General features: G+C 39.7%; 1 pseudogene; it reads left to right on the top strand.

Moving 5' to 3' along the window:
* The first annotated feature begins 226 nt into the window (after positions 1 to 226).
* LOC136389311 (tigger transposable element-derived protein 1-like) lies at positions 227 to 6,476 on the top strand (annotated as a pseudogene).
* The last annotated feature ends 8,057 nt before the right edge of the window (positions 6,477 to 14,533 follow it).

The raw sequence follows: 14,533 nt of genomic DNA, 5'->3' as shown, positions 1-14,533 counted from the left end.
GGTATTTTGTGATCAGTGATCTTTGATATCACTATGTTAATTGCTTTAGGGTACCACAAACCATGCATGCCCATATAAGATGGTGAACTTAATTGATAAGTGTTGTGTATGTTCTGACTATGTCACTGGTTGTTTCTTTATCTCTCTCCCCCTCTTCCTCTCTTTGGGGCCGCTCTATTTTCTGAGTCACAACAATATTGAAATTAGATGAATAAATTACCCTACAATGGCTTCTAAGTGTCAAGTGAAAGAAAGAGTCATATGTTTCTCATTTTAAATCAAAAGCTAGAAGTATTAACTCAGTGAGAGGGCATGTTGAAAGCCAAAACCAGCCGAAAGCTAGGCCTCTTGCACCAGTCAGCCAAGTTGTGAGTGCAAAGGAAAAGTTTCTGAAAGAAATTAAAAGTGCTCCTTTGTAGATAGAGTGCAGAGCACATTCCTACAGCTGTGGCTGATGCAATGCTGTGAGAACACTCCAGCACCTGAAACTCTCTTAGGCACACCCAGGAGGGAGCTCGCCCGCTATAAGGAAGTGACTCAGCACCAACCACGCAGCTCCCTGATCTTTTCAGCCATTGGCTTTGAGGAACATGCTGTAACACCCTATAGGCTGAACCTGTGTATATAAGCTAGCTTACTTCCTGAATAAAGTGGATCTGCGTCACTGAACCTGGTCCCCAGAGTCAGGTCTCTGCGTCTCTGTCATCCTCACCCCCGGCAGGACTTGTCCACATACTGGCACCTCGAACAGGGACCTAACCAGCATCCAAGGGATGGGTGAGTGACCCTCTGCAATGGGAAACCTTCTCCCTTACTTCTGAGCCCTGCAAGCTTGAGTCCTCTATGCCCTACGTATTGCAGAGTAGGCAAGTTAAAGTTAGTGAAAAGGATTTTTGTACCTACTGGGAAATCCTCTCAGGTTTCAACCCCTGGCTCCGGGATGCGCCTCTTTGGGACCCTGATACTTGGGCCCGAGCTTTCTGGTGCATCCGTTTGGCCAAAGTACATGAAGGACAAACCTTCCCTTTTAGGCTCGTTCCTGCCCTGTTAGCAATACATGCCTGCCTGACCAGTGCTCCTGCTGGGGACCCTTCACCAGTCCCTAAGGTCCTACAGGCTACTCCTGTTTCAGAGGAGCCCCTACCTCTGTATTCACCTCCCCCTATAGAGGACGAAAAGGGTTGGGCCACCGAGTTTGATGGACTTGCAGCCCACGAGCATGAAGAAATGAAACTAGATACATTAGAAACCGCACCATCAGCTCTGCCACCCGAAGGAGCGGGAGTCCCTACTTACGCATTCCCTGCTGGGGCTCAATGTCCCACCACAGCCTCTCAGACGCCATTTTCTACCCCAGCTTTAACTCCAACACGTGTTCCCCCTCGTTTGTCTGTCTGTCTGTCTGTCTTGTCTATTTTTCTGTAGCTCTCACTCTCTCTCTCCCCCTCCTCTTTCTCTGACATGGCACTGGAAGGACCCAGCCATGGCACAGTGGCGGGGATCACACTCTTCTAACATAAGGGAGAGGTTATGCTTGTGTTTTTCAGCCAATTTGGATCCCAGGAACCCCCCCAACCTGCTTGACAGGGTTTCTTGGGCACCCACTAAGTGGTTCAGTCTTCACTCATCCAAAGCCACAACCCTGGCCTTCTCCACACCGATTACACCTGAGGGGAAGAGGTCCTCAGTGCTCCAGAAGAAGACCTCGTGGCCAGCGTGCATGCCCCATCACCTGGGGGGATGTGGAGGCTTTGGCGGAGTGGGCCCAGAGAATAGCCCCTGATGGACCCCAGGCCCTGATGCTCTGTTCTTGCTTGTGTGTGCTATAGTGACTGCTGACTACCAGATGTGGACCGGCCCCCATGTCTGGGGTGCTTTTCCCCACCCTGGCATAATTATGCCTGTGGAAGTTAATAGACCACAGTTTCTAGCAGTATGTTCCAGTAATTGCTCCCTTAGTATCCCTTGTGACAATACTGGCCGGGAATCCCAACAATGGAATGGCACTATATGGGGTAACCTCAGTGACCCAATGCTACTTAAGTTTACTCTGAATAATAACACCGTCCCCTCAGAGAGGTGAGTCCTCCTTCGAAATCATACTACAGGGGACTTTGCTGAAAACGGTACTACCAATCAAAGCTTAGTACTTGGCCTACAAGCCCTCCTCCCCCTAGCTACCAACAGCTGGGCCCGCCTCACTAACCTTGCCTTCCCAGGGTTGCCTCTTTGCCCGTTCTTGTATGACAAACATCTAAGAACACTCCCAAGAGAAGGAATTCCCTGGAGAGACTGCCGCGTTGCCTCTGGCCTGGATGCGCAGACCATCAACCTCGGAGTTTGGCATCGGAGGCTGAGAGATGGAATGCAACCATATGCAGTATGCAGCCTGTGGCAAGCCATCTGTTCCATGTTTGGAGGCTGGGACCTTTGTGGGAAGGGGGAGTGCATGGACCTACGTCCATTTTTTACAATCAAAATGGAACTGTGTTTAACGGCACCTAGAAGGTCTCTGTAACACAATGGGAGGGAAATGGCACCCCGACCCCTAGGAGAAATCCCCTGCTTAAGACCCCTGTTCTATTTCCTAACTAGTCAAACATTACAGAAGCTTGCCTCATTGTTTAATCCAGCTAATCTATTAGCATATAGTATAATAGGTATTATAGTTGTTTTAGTTCTACTAGGGTTCCTTTGCATAATGTGTAGCATTCGGAAGCTACAACAACAGCAAGCTATAATTCATCAAGTCCAACTGTCCTTAATTAAAAGGGGGAAATGTAGGTAGAGTGCAGAGCGCATTCCTAGCAGCTATGGCTGATGCAATGCTGTGAGAACACTCCAGCATCTGAAACCCTCCTAGGCACACCCAGGAAGGGAGCGCGCCTGCTATAAGAAAGTGACTCAGCACCAACCACGCAACTCCCTGATCTTTTCAGCCATTGGCTTTGAAGAATATGCTGTAACACCCTATGTATATAACTGTGTATATAAGCTAGCTTACTTCCTGAATAAAGTGGATCTGCATCATTGAACCTGGTTCCTGGAGTCGGGTCTTTGTGTCTCTGTTGTCCTCACCCCCGGCAGGACTTGTTCACACTACTTCAGTAAACACACAAATAATAAGAAAGCCAAATAGCCTTATTGCTGATATGAAGTAAGTTTTAGTGGTCTTGGTAGAAGATTAAACCAACTACAAGGTTCCCTTGAACCAAAACCTAATTCAGAGTATGGCCTTAACTCTCATCAATTTTATAAAGGCTGATAGAGGTGAGGAAGCTACAGAAGAAAAGTTTTAAGCTAGCAGAGGTTGGTTCAAGAACTTTAAGAAAGGAAGCCATCTCCTTAACATAAAATTGCAAGGTGCATCTGGCCAGGAAGTGATACAGTAGATAGAGCATTGGCCTGTGACACAGAAGACACAGGTTCAAAACCCTAAGGTTGCTAGCTAAAGTGTGGGGTCACTGGCTTGAGCATGGGATCATAAACATGACCCTATAGTCATTGGCTTGAGCCCAAAGGCTGCTGGCTTGAGAAAGGGGTCACTGGCTCAGCTGGAGCCCCCTCCAATCAAGGCACATGTGAAAACCAATCAATGAACAACTAAAGTGCTGCAATGGAGAATGAAGAATTGATGCTTCTTATCTCTCTCTCCTATCCTGTCTGTCCCACTCTGTATTTCTCTCACTAAAAAAAAAAAAGTGCAAGTTGAAGCAGCAAGTACTGATGTAGAAGCTGCAACAAGCCATCCAGAAGATCTAGCAAAGATAATTCATTAAGGTGATTACACTAAACAACACGTTTTCAGTATAGATAGAACAGTCTTATATTGGAAGAGGATACCACCTAGGACTTTACACTTACAGAGCTGAAGTCACTGCCTGGATTCAGAGCTTCATTGTATAGGCTGACTCTGTTGGTAGGGGTTAATGCAGCTGGTGACTTTAAGTTGAAGCCAATGCTCACTGAATATTCCAGAAATCTTAGGACCCTTAAGAATTATGACCCATAAGAATTACGTACTCTGCAAATGGAATAACAACACCTGAATAACAGTGGGTCTGTTTAAGAACATGATTTACTGAATATTTTAAGCTCATTTTTGAGACCTACTGCTCAAAAAAAAATATATTCCTTTCAAAATATTACTTATCGATAACGCACCTGGTTACCTAAGAATTCTGATAGAAATGTAAAGATTCATGCTTTTGTTTTCAGGCCTGCTAACACATTTATTCTGCAGCCCATGGCTCAAAGAGTAATTTCAAATTTCAAGTCTCATTATTTAAGAAATACATTTTTCAAAGCTATAACTGCCATAGCTAATGGATCTAAAAAGAGTAACTTGAAAACCTTCTAGAAAGAATTCACCATTCTAGATGTCATTAAAAACATTCATACTTCATGGGAAGAGGTCAAATATCAACAATAACAGGAGTTTGAAAGAAATTGATTCCAACCCTGATAGATGACTGTAAGGAGTGACTCTGAAGTTCAAGACTTCAGTGGAGGAAGAAACTGCAGATGTGGTAGAAATACACTGCTCACAAAAATTAGAGGATATTTCAAAATAAATATGAAGCAATAAAAAAAGCATTTGATTTTTTGATTAAACAAGAACATCAGAAAAGCAAATGACAAGTCAAAAAAAGTTGTTTGATTATGCAAATGAGATGCAAACTCAATTATCGTGGTTGAGTAGCAAGTGACATATTGGTGGGGGAGAACAGAAGCAGATCAAACTGGACGAGAGTGACACACATTGACTGTTCAGTCACCCAAGACTGCCAAAACACACAGCGACGGGGCATGGACAGGATCAGATCGTCCAGCAGTTCTTGTGGGATCCTCTGCCACTCTTGCTCCAGGGCAACTTCCAGCTCAAGAAGTGTTTTGGGAGGCATTGGATGGTTTGCCAGACATCTTCCCAGTGCATCCCAAGCATGTTCAATGGAATTCAGGTCTGAAGAACGTGAAGGCCAGTTCATGCGTTCGATTCTTGCCTCCTGACACATGTTGTTGACAAGATGCATATGGTGGGGCCTTGCATTATCATTCATGTAAAGAAAGTTATTTCCAACTGTCCTGTACCACTACAAGGTACAGGACCTCATCTCAATATCTGACAGCAGTCAGCAATCCATTTCTGATGATGTGGAGGTTGGTACAACCACCAATGCTGATGCCAGCCCACACCATGATTCCACCACCACTGAAGGAGTCCCTTTTTCAGATGAAACATGAATTCTTCCATGTTCCTCCTTCACACCAGATCAGGACACGATGATTGTCAGGCTGCAGACTGAACCATGACGCATCAGGGAAGAGGACAGTTGACCACTCATCAGGGTTCCAATGATGATGCTCATCAGCCCACCTTCTATGGGTTTTACGGGTTCTACAGTGTTCAGCAGATAATGGAATGCATGCTATTGGTTGTCAAGGATGCAGTCCAAAATGAAGGAGCCAATTTTGTATGGTCTGGGTGCATATCCGTCATCTAGGGGCAGCAAGAAACCACCCCCACAGCTCTGTTCCATTGCTGCGTCTGTTCCTTCTTGCCAATAAGGTCAAGTAGCAGTCATGTCTTGCTGTTGTGGCAGATGGGCGACCCTGCCCTTGTCTTCTTAGTACTGCACCAGTCTCTTGAAAGCGATTCCACAGTCTGCTAATCATGCTTTGCTATGTTCTAAGTGCTATTGCCACTGTTATCTGTGTTTGATCATCAGCTTCAAGACATCCTGTGGCTCTCCAGGCTTCACATTAGGGCAAATCATGTTGCAGGGGCATTGCAAGGGCTGGGAAATTGTAGAATGTGCACTTTCAAGATCAGGGAATGTGCAGATATTCCAGTACTGTCACCCTTTTGTATAGTGCATTTTTACCAGTGAAATAAAAGTTGATTTTGCATCTCATTTGCATAATCAAACAACTTTCTTTGACTTGTTTGCTTTTCCAATATTCTTGTTTAACAAAAAAAATCAAATGCTTTTCTTCTTCTTTTTTTTTGCTTCATATTTATTTTGAAATATTCCCCAATTTTTGTGAGTAGTATAGCAAAAAAAACAAAAAACAAAAAACAAAAAAACAACTAGAATTAGAAGTGGACCCTGATCATGTGATTGACTTGCTGCCATCTCATGATAAAACTTTAATAAATGATTCTCTGCCTTTTATGGATGAGCAAAGAAAGTGGTTTCTGGAGATGGAATCTACTACTTGTGTAGATTATTGAAACAACAACAAAGGATTTTGATTACTATATAAAATTAGTTGATAAAGTAGCAGCAGGGGTTGAGAGAATTGACTCCAATTTTGACAGAAGTACTACTTTTGGTAAATGCTATCAAAATAGCATCCCATGCTATAGAGAAATTTTTTGTAAAAGAAAGAGTCAACCAATGTGGTAAAATTCATTGTTGTCTTATTTTAAGAAAATACCACAGCCACCCCAACCTTCAGCAACCTCCACCTGACCAGTCAAAGCCATCAGCATTGAAGCACAACTTTCCACCAGAAAAAGATTATGACTTGCTGAAGGTTCAGATGATAGTAATATATTTTAGTAATAAAGTACTTCTAATTAAAGTATATATATTGTTTTTAGAGACAATGTTATTACCCACTAAACAGACTACAATACAATGCAAACATAACTTTTATATGCAACAGGAAACTAAAACACTTGTGTGACTCCCTTCATTTTGATATTTAATTGTGGTCTGGAACCAAACCTGCAATATCTCTGACATATGCTTGTACTCTATTTCCAAAAGATAGCAAGATGCACCACTAGAAAAATTATTTTTTTTGGAAAATACTGTACTAAAGTTAAGCTGGGGTCTTTAACTACAGAACCTTTTACAGCCCATAATATGCTAATGTAAATTTGGAGGGCACAGTATGCAGCATTTCTCAATTTATTTTAATTTATTTTATAGTTTTACTTTTGCAGACAATTTCACAAGTCTGAAGTACAAATTTTGAGAACTAGATCTAAGCCAATTCCTTATTTTATGAAGAAGAAATTGACACCATATTGGTATGAAACTTTCCCAACACAACAAAAATAAAAAATGGCAAAGACAAGAGTAGGTCTCAGTTTATCCTAATCCCTAAATTCAGTTATTTGTTCTTTGCATGATGTGACATTGCATTTATTCTTTCCAAATTGTCATATTTCAAAATTACTGTTCTGAAAAAATGTGCTAAGAAAGAAAAGTTCACTAAAAATGTTTTTCACAATTTTCTATTGTTTTATACAATCACTGACCACCAAAAGATCCAACACCTTCAACTCAGCCCCACTCCTAAAGCTGCCACTTCCCAGAATGACGTCTTTGTGGTTTCCTCAAAGTGAGACCACCAGATAAGAATAGTAAAACAAATTAGTTTGAATAACTATAGTGTTCTGCCTCTCTTGTGCTAAAATCCAGATGTATAGTCAAATTGGTTTGCTTTAAAATGTTCATTTTGAGAAAGTGCTCTTGTCTATAAATGAAATGATTCAAATAGAGAAAAATTTTCATGCTTAGTGATGTGAAAAACCATGACATTTACCAAAAATAGGTATTTATATGCTTTAGCTCTTACTTTCATGTGGAGTTGAAAAAAGAGGAAGATGTGGGGGTTGAGGTGTTGAATGCAGCAAAGGTATGTTTTTCTCAAGATCGTGAAGCAAAAGAATGAGTGGGTTTAGTGACATCCATTGAGGCACTGGCCTGGGAGCCCAAAACTCATATGTAGATGGCTCCAGGATTTCTTTGATAGGGGAAAAATGGCTCTCCGGTGTCCCAGTGTTTTTCAGGGACATGACCTTAATGCAGGACCCTAAAACACCCATTTTCAGGATAGACACCCATCCACAAATACCATTTGTCCCTCTAAAGCATCCTTACTTCTTCCTTTTGTTCCTTGCATATTTAGACTAAAAACACTCAAGATGACATTGGCAACAGTAGAAAAAAAAAGGAAATTTAGTCTCTCATTTGGACAAACAGCCCTCCAAAGCTCTGCTATTGAGGAAAAGGTTGTGGTTTTGTTTTATTTTAAAGTATTCATAATTGTCACCTGAATAGAATGCATTAAATGGACAATTGCTCAGTTTTCAAAGTACATTTGTAGAGTTCCTATCAACCCAACCTTTATTTTTCCTTTTTTTTATATTCATTTTAGAGAGGAGAGGGAGAGACAGAGAGAGAGAGGGGAGAGACAGAGAGAGAGAAGGGGGGAGGAGCTGGAAGCATCAACTCCCATATGTGTCTTGACAAGGCAAGCCCAGGGTTTCAAACCGGCGACCTCAGCATTTCCAGGTCGACGTTTTATCCACTGCGCCACCACAGGTCAGGCCCAACCCAACCTTTTATTAAAATAATGCAAAAAAGAAAAGAAAAGAAATAGAAAGGACAAGTACAGAATATTAAATCTCTCTTCAGTCTACTGTCTGATTCTCTTAAGATCTATGTTGATATATTTAGACTTTGAGCACATATAAAATTTCATGGCTGTTTTAATATACATACAGGCTTGAAACAGATGAAAGCTTCCATCTGAATGATATAGATTCCCACTCCCACACGCAGTACTCAGACAAAACACATGAAACTAAGTTTAACTACTCCAGAGGAAAAAAAGCTAATTCAATCCTACCAGATCTGAAGCTGAGATGCTAAGGATTTTAGGCTTTCCAAACCTGTTCTTTAGCTTTTTAGCATACTCTTCCTTATTAGGAACTCCCAAATGGAATCAATCCCATGACCTGTTAGATGTCTAGATAGTGAATCTTTATTATTCAAAATAGATGCATTCCTAGGGGTCATGATAAACAATAAAATATAAAGTAAGTGAGCAGAGAAGCTTGTTTTCTGGGAGAAGAGGGCAAGGTCTTTCAGGAAGGACTAATTTCCATTCCTGGCTCAATGGAAATTCTGTGAACCAGTGAATAACATGACAATGAAGAATGAAAACTTTCTATCCATTTGTAGTCAAACCACATAGGAGAAGAGACAGGCTTTTATTGAGCATTTATTATCTTCCATGCACTGTATCAGGGTTTTTTAAAGATATTTTATTTAATTTGATTCCAAGAACCCTCATAAAAGTTTGCTTATAAGTGAGTTTTCTATCCTTTTTTTTTACCGAGAAAAAAAAAGTCTTAGGTCTTATATAACTCACTCAAATTTACACAGTAACTAAGAGTGTCAAAATTTGAAAGACTCAAAGCCAGTTAGTTCTATAAGACTAACTCAATTTAACCCAGCAATGAAAATGTCCCTATAATCAATCAACTAGAATGAGTTTAAAATCTGCTTATAAAGCAATCAAACAATTTCTCTACACATCACTATTGCCCAGATCTTACACATGTTCAGCTATTGGGAAAACCCCGCTGAATAGAAACATGTATATATTCAAGGTCTCAGAGTGAGGAAAGTATTGCTCCTTTTTCTTAGTAAGACAAAAACCTTCAGCTTTATTAAGGTATAATTGACATAAGAGTAATCTATCATGTTTCTTAAGAGGAAAATAGAAGGCTCAAACTCCTACCATTGCCCAAGTCAGTACTTCCAATGCAAAACATCTATAGGTCCCACTTTTGTGGTGAGGGTCAATGACTCTTTGCAATCTAGGAATACATTGAAATGACTTGAGTCCAGGCCCATTTACTAAAATGCCATCTATGATCTTCTCTCCTTCACTAGGAAGAATGACAGTTCATGATAATGTGGCATGTGAGAACTTTTAGAAGAAATCTCAGTGTATGTCTTTTATAACCCTGTAACCCTGATATTACATTTGATAAACTGCTAAGTATATTGTCCATTGAAATGTACTATCTAACTACTAAAAAAACTCATTGCTATTTCCAAAATTTCCTTTTCTCTGATATTGTTTTGAGTCCTTATTATCATGAAACCGGGGTTACTTATAATTGCACTATTTCCCTTTTCTTCCAAGTATAGGGAAACAATTTTCTATGGGTATACTATATTTCTGAACACCTTAAATAAGAAGTATTGACTGACCTTTGTTCCAGGCTATCTTTTCAAGGAAGTTTGGATCACTAACAGACATTGAATATAGAGACAGTGTCTCTCTTCAGAGAAAAGGGCAGATTTGCTTAACAGCTTCCCTGTGGAACAAAGAGCAGGTATGAGTACAATTGGTGTAAAAGATTTTAGTTCCCTAAGCTCAGAATTTTTCTCCTGTAACATAACTCACTGTATGTGTAGGTGTCACTTGGCCTTCTGCTTATCAACCTGTGCAAATTGGAGCTAGAGGAACTAGCACAAAATGCTGATACTCTGACTATTTCTATTGCTGTGAGTTACAAATTGTTCTTAGTCTCTCATTCAGGAGTCTTGTGTCTTCTACCAGTATCCATGATACTGTGGCAGGTTAACTTCTTCATTGGCAAGTGGGATTAACTCTCAGACCCTTCAGTGTTTGGCAGTTTTAGAAATGAAGATGGGAGGCTGACTGAGACATGTCTTCATGGAAGAGGAAGGGTGGGAGATCTCATTGGCTGATTAAAGAGACTTGAAGGCGTCTGTACAATAAGTAGTGAAAATATTGGTGAAATTGCATGATGTACCAGGTAGTAAGTGTTCTTACTCTTTATTGTCTGTTAATGAGGAAGCATTTGGAAAGTGGTTGAAGACTGAATACAGAAAATAGTTCAAAGACAGCTGCCTAAACTCTACTCTGGCTGTTGCTAATTCTACTCTAGGTATGTATGGTTGGGAGGGGGGCAGACAACTTCCTTTTTAATCTGGTGATCACCATTGGGTCCCGTGCATTGTCACAAATAGCACTAAGATTTATCCCAGTGTACCTGCCTTTTAAACAAAAATTGCAGAGACATACACCCACACTGAACATGCAAGGAGAAAATTTTTGACTGTATGGGTAGGAACCAGGCACATCATTAACACTTGGCTTGATAGTTTAGGATATATGGAAACAGGGGACATAATTAATACTTATTTAAGAAGGAAGGCACCAGTTGACCCATCTGATGTCTCTCATGCTCTATTATCATGCCAACCTTAAATGTATTTGGAGTTGAGAATAAAGTTCTCAGAATTTAAGATGCTTTCTTGGTAATAACCAGTAGTTTTCCCAAAGTAAAATAGATTCTCAAAGAAATTGCTGTGCAAGTCAATTCTAAATCATCCAGAGAATGCAAACCCTGGAGCTGCAGCTGGAAAGCAGTATATCTGTAGTTGCATAGTCAAGAGATTTTCAAATTTGAAATAGAAGGTACTGAGGAATCATTCAGGTGACGTCAGAGAAATGGAGGTGTGACAGATACTCCTGATCTCTCCCCTTGAAATTTCAACAAATTCTACAACTATACACAGAGAAAACAATCCCAGATGAACCTGAAATATACACTCACCAGATAGACAGGTAGGATTGCACAAGAAGGTGGGCCAAACATAGAATCTGCTCACAGAAGAAAATATGCCAAAGGACTGAGTCTTTCTCTCTCCTCACGGACCTGAGGGAGGGAGGCTCTGTTGGCAAAGGCTTTGTCTTAGAGCCAGAGCCAGGAGAAGAGAAAAGTCTGGGAAGAAGGAGCTGAGATAGAGGTGATGACCAAGAATGGGGAGCAGAACTATTTCCTGGCATCTGCTGCACCCATGATTGCAGATGCTGGGCGATTACAGGTTTACAGGTGCCCGTTGCACGTTCCCAAGAGCTATGTGCAAATAGTGGAGGTGGCAGACCCCCCTCATCTGAGTTTCCAGACTGCTCTCTTCTGTGAGAGGCAGGGGTGGCCAGGTGTTTGATCCCCTGCTCTATTGGGATGTGGTGGAAGGTGCTGGAAGACCCCTGGTTGGCCATTGCTATAGCTATAGAACTGCAAAGCCCTAACAACAAGCCCCTCCTACCAAAACAACCGGCTTGCCTGTATCATTAGACAGCGACAGCAAAGCCTCAGCAAAAGTCCACCCAGGAATCTCACAGAGGCCACTTTTGTAGTGCAGTGCCCCTTACCAGAAAAAAGAATAATTATCTCTTGTTGAGGTTATTAACAATACCACTCGTAAATGCCACCAAGGAAAAAGAAATCAAATATGAATATACAAAATAGAGACATAGATCAGATAGATGATATAAAATCTCCAGAAAAAAATCTCAATTACATGGAAACTTTAGAACTTAATGACAGAAAATTCAAAACTGAAGCTCTAAAAATACTCAATAAAATACAAGAAAACATTGAAAGGCAATTTAGTGAGCTCAAAAAACAACCTAATTAACAAAAAGAGTACTTCACCAAGGAAACTGAAACTATAAAATAGAACCAAACAGAGATGAAAAACTCAATACATGAACTGAAAACTGAGTTAACAAGTTTAGTGAATAGAACAGGCCAGATAGAGGAGAGAATCAGTGACATTGAAGACAGGCAACTAGAGATACTACAGAGAGAAGAAGAGAGAGACTCATGAATTAAAAAAAAAAAAAAAATGAGAAAGCCCTACAAGAATAGTCTGACTCCATTAGGAAGAGCAATATAAGAATAACAGGTATATTAAAAGAATAACAAGAGAGGGAAAACGTAATGGAGAACATATCAAAACAAATAATCAATGAGAACTTCCCAAGCCGGTGGAAAGAGTTAGAGCCTCGAATCCAAGAAGTGAACAGAACTCCGAGTTACCTCAATCCAAACAGACCTACTCCAAGGCACATCATAATGAAATTATCACAAATCAATGACAATAAAAGAATCCTCAAGAAAGCTAGAAAGACGAAGAATAAAACATATAAAGGGAGGCCCATTAGGCTATCATCAGATTTCTCAGCAGAAATTCTAGAAGCCAGAAGAGAGTGGACCTCAACATTTAACGTACTGAAAGGAGGAGCTACCAGCCAAGAATACTATATTCATCAAAGCTATCCTTCAAATATGAAGGGGAAATAAAAACATTTACAGACATTCAGAAGCTGAGGGAATTTATCACCAGAAAACCTCCACTACAGGAAATACTAAAGGGGGTTATCTGACAAGATACAAAGAACAAAGCAAAACAAAACTACAAGTAAAAATTTAGAAAAACCACAATAAAAACAACGATAATCTGTGACAACTATCACATAAAAGGACAGAGGATAAAGATCAGCAGTAGCAAAGGAGGATGGAGTGCAGAAGCACTCATGAGATAATGGACTTTCATAAATATGATAGTTTTTCTTTTAACAACCTAATGGTAACCACCCCTGAAAATGCCACTACTGAAACACATAGCTTAAAAAAAGAAGAAACAGAAAGTATAAGTATGGAATATCACCAAGCAAAAACAAATAACAGAAAACCAAGAAAGAAGAATCAAACAAGACACAGAGCTATCAGAAAGCAGTATATAAAACGGCAATAGGAAATCCTTAACTGTCAATAATTACACTAAATGTAAATGGTTGAACTCACTAATAAAGAGTGACAGAGTAGCAAATTGGATCAAGAAACAAAACCCAACACTATGCTGCCTTCAAGAAATACATTTAAACTACAAGGATAAAGATAGATTCAAAGTGAAAGGTTGGAAAATGATTCTCCAAGCAAATAATATCCAAAGAAAAGCAGGTGTAGCTGTACTCATATCTGACAATGCTGACTACAAGACAACAAAGGTAACCAGAGACAAAGATAGTCATTTTATAATGATAAAGAAGACATTGTATCAAAAAGACATAACACTTCTTAAGATATATGCATCAAACCAAGGAGCACCAAAATATATGACATCTACTAGTTGATCTAAAAGTACAAACCAAAAAATATATAATCATACTTAGAGACTTCAATACACCATTGAGGGCTTTAAATCATTCATACAAACAAAAATGAATAAAGAAATTTTGGCCTTAAATGAAACAGTAGAACAAACAAATGGGCATAATAGACATCTATAGGACATTTCATCCCAAAACATCAGAGTATACATTTTACTCCAGTGTACATGGAACATTCTCAAGAATAGACTATATGATGGGCCACATAATTAACATCAACAAATTCAGAAAGACTGAAATTATACCAAGCATATTCTCTGACCATAAGGCTTTGAACTACAAATCAACTGCAAAAAAGAAGTATATACACCCACAAAATATGAAAATTGAACAACATACTTCTAAAAAATGACTGGATCAAAAAAAAAAATAAGAGATCAAAAGATATATACAGACAAATGAAAATGACAACATGACATATCAAGAACCTCTTGGATACAGCAAAAACAGTAATAAGAGAAAAATTCATATCATTACAGACTTATGTGAAAAAACAAGAGAGAGGCCAAGTAAACAATGTAACATCACATCTTAAGGAACTAGAAAAAGAAGAACAAAGGCAACTGAAAACCAGAAAAAGAAAGGGAATAATAAAAATTAGAGCAGAAATATATGAAATAGAGAACAGAAAAACTATAGAAAAATGTAATACAACAAAGAACTGGTTCTTTGAAAAGATCAATAAAATCGACAAACACCTGACAAGACTCACTAGAGAAAAAAAAGA

This window comes from Saccopteryx leptura, chromosome 1, assembly GCF_036850995.1.
Source record: "Saccopteryx leptura isolate mSacLep1 chromosome 1, mSacLep1_pri_phased_curated, whole genome shotgun sequence".
Taxonomy (NCBI): Eukaryota; Metazoa; Chordata; class Mammalia; order Chiroptera; family Emballonuridae; genus Saccopteryx; species Saccopteryx leptura.
Note: the sequence above shows the minus strand (reverse complement) of the source record. Positions and strands in the feature narration are given on the sequence as shown.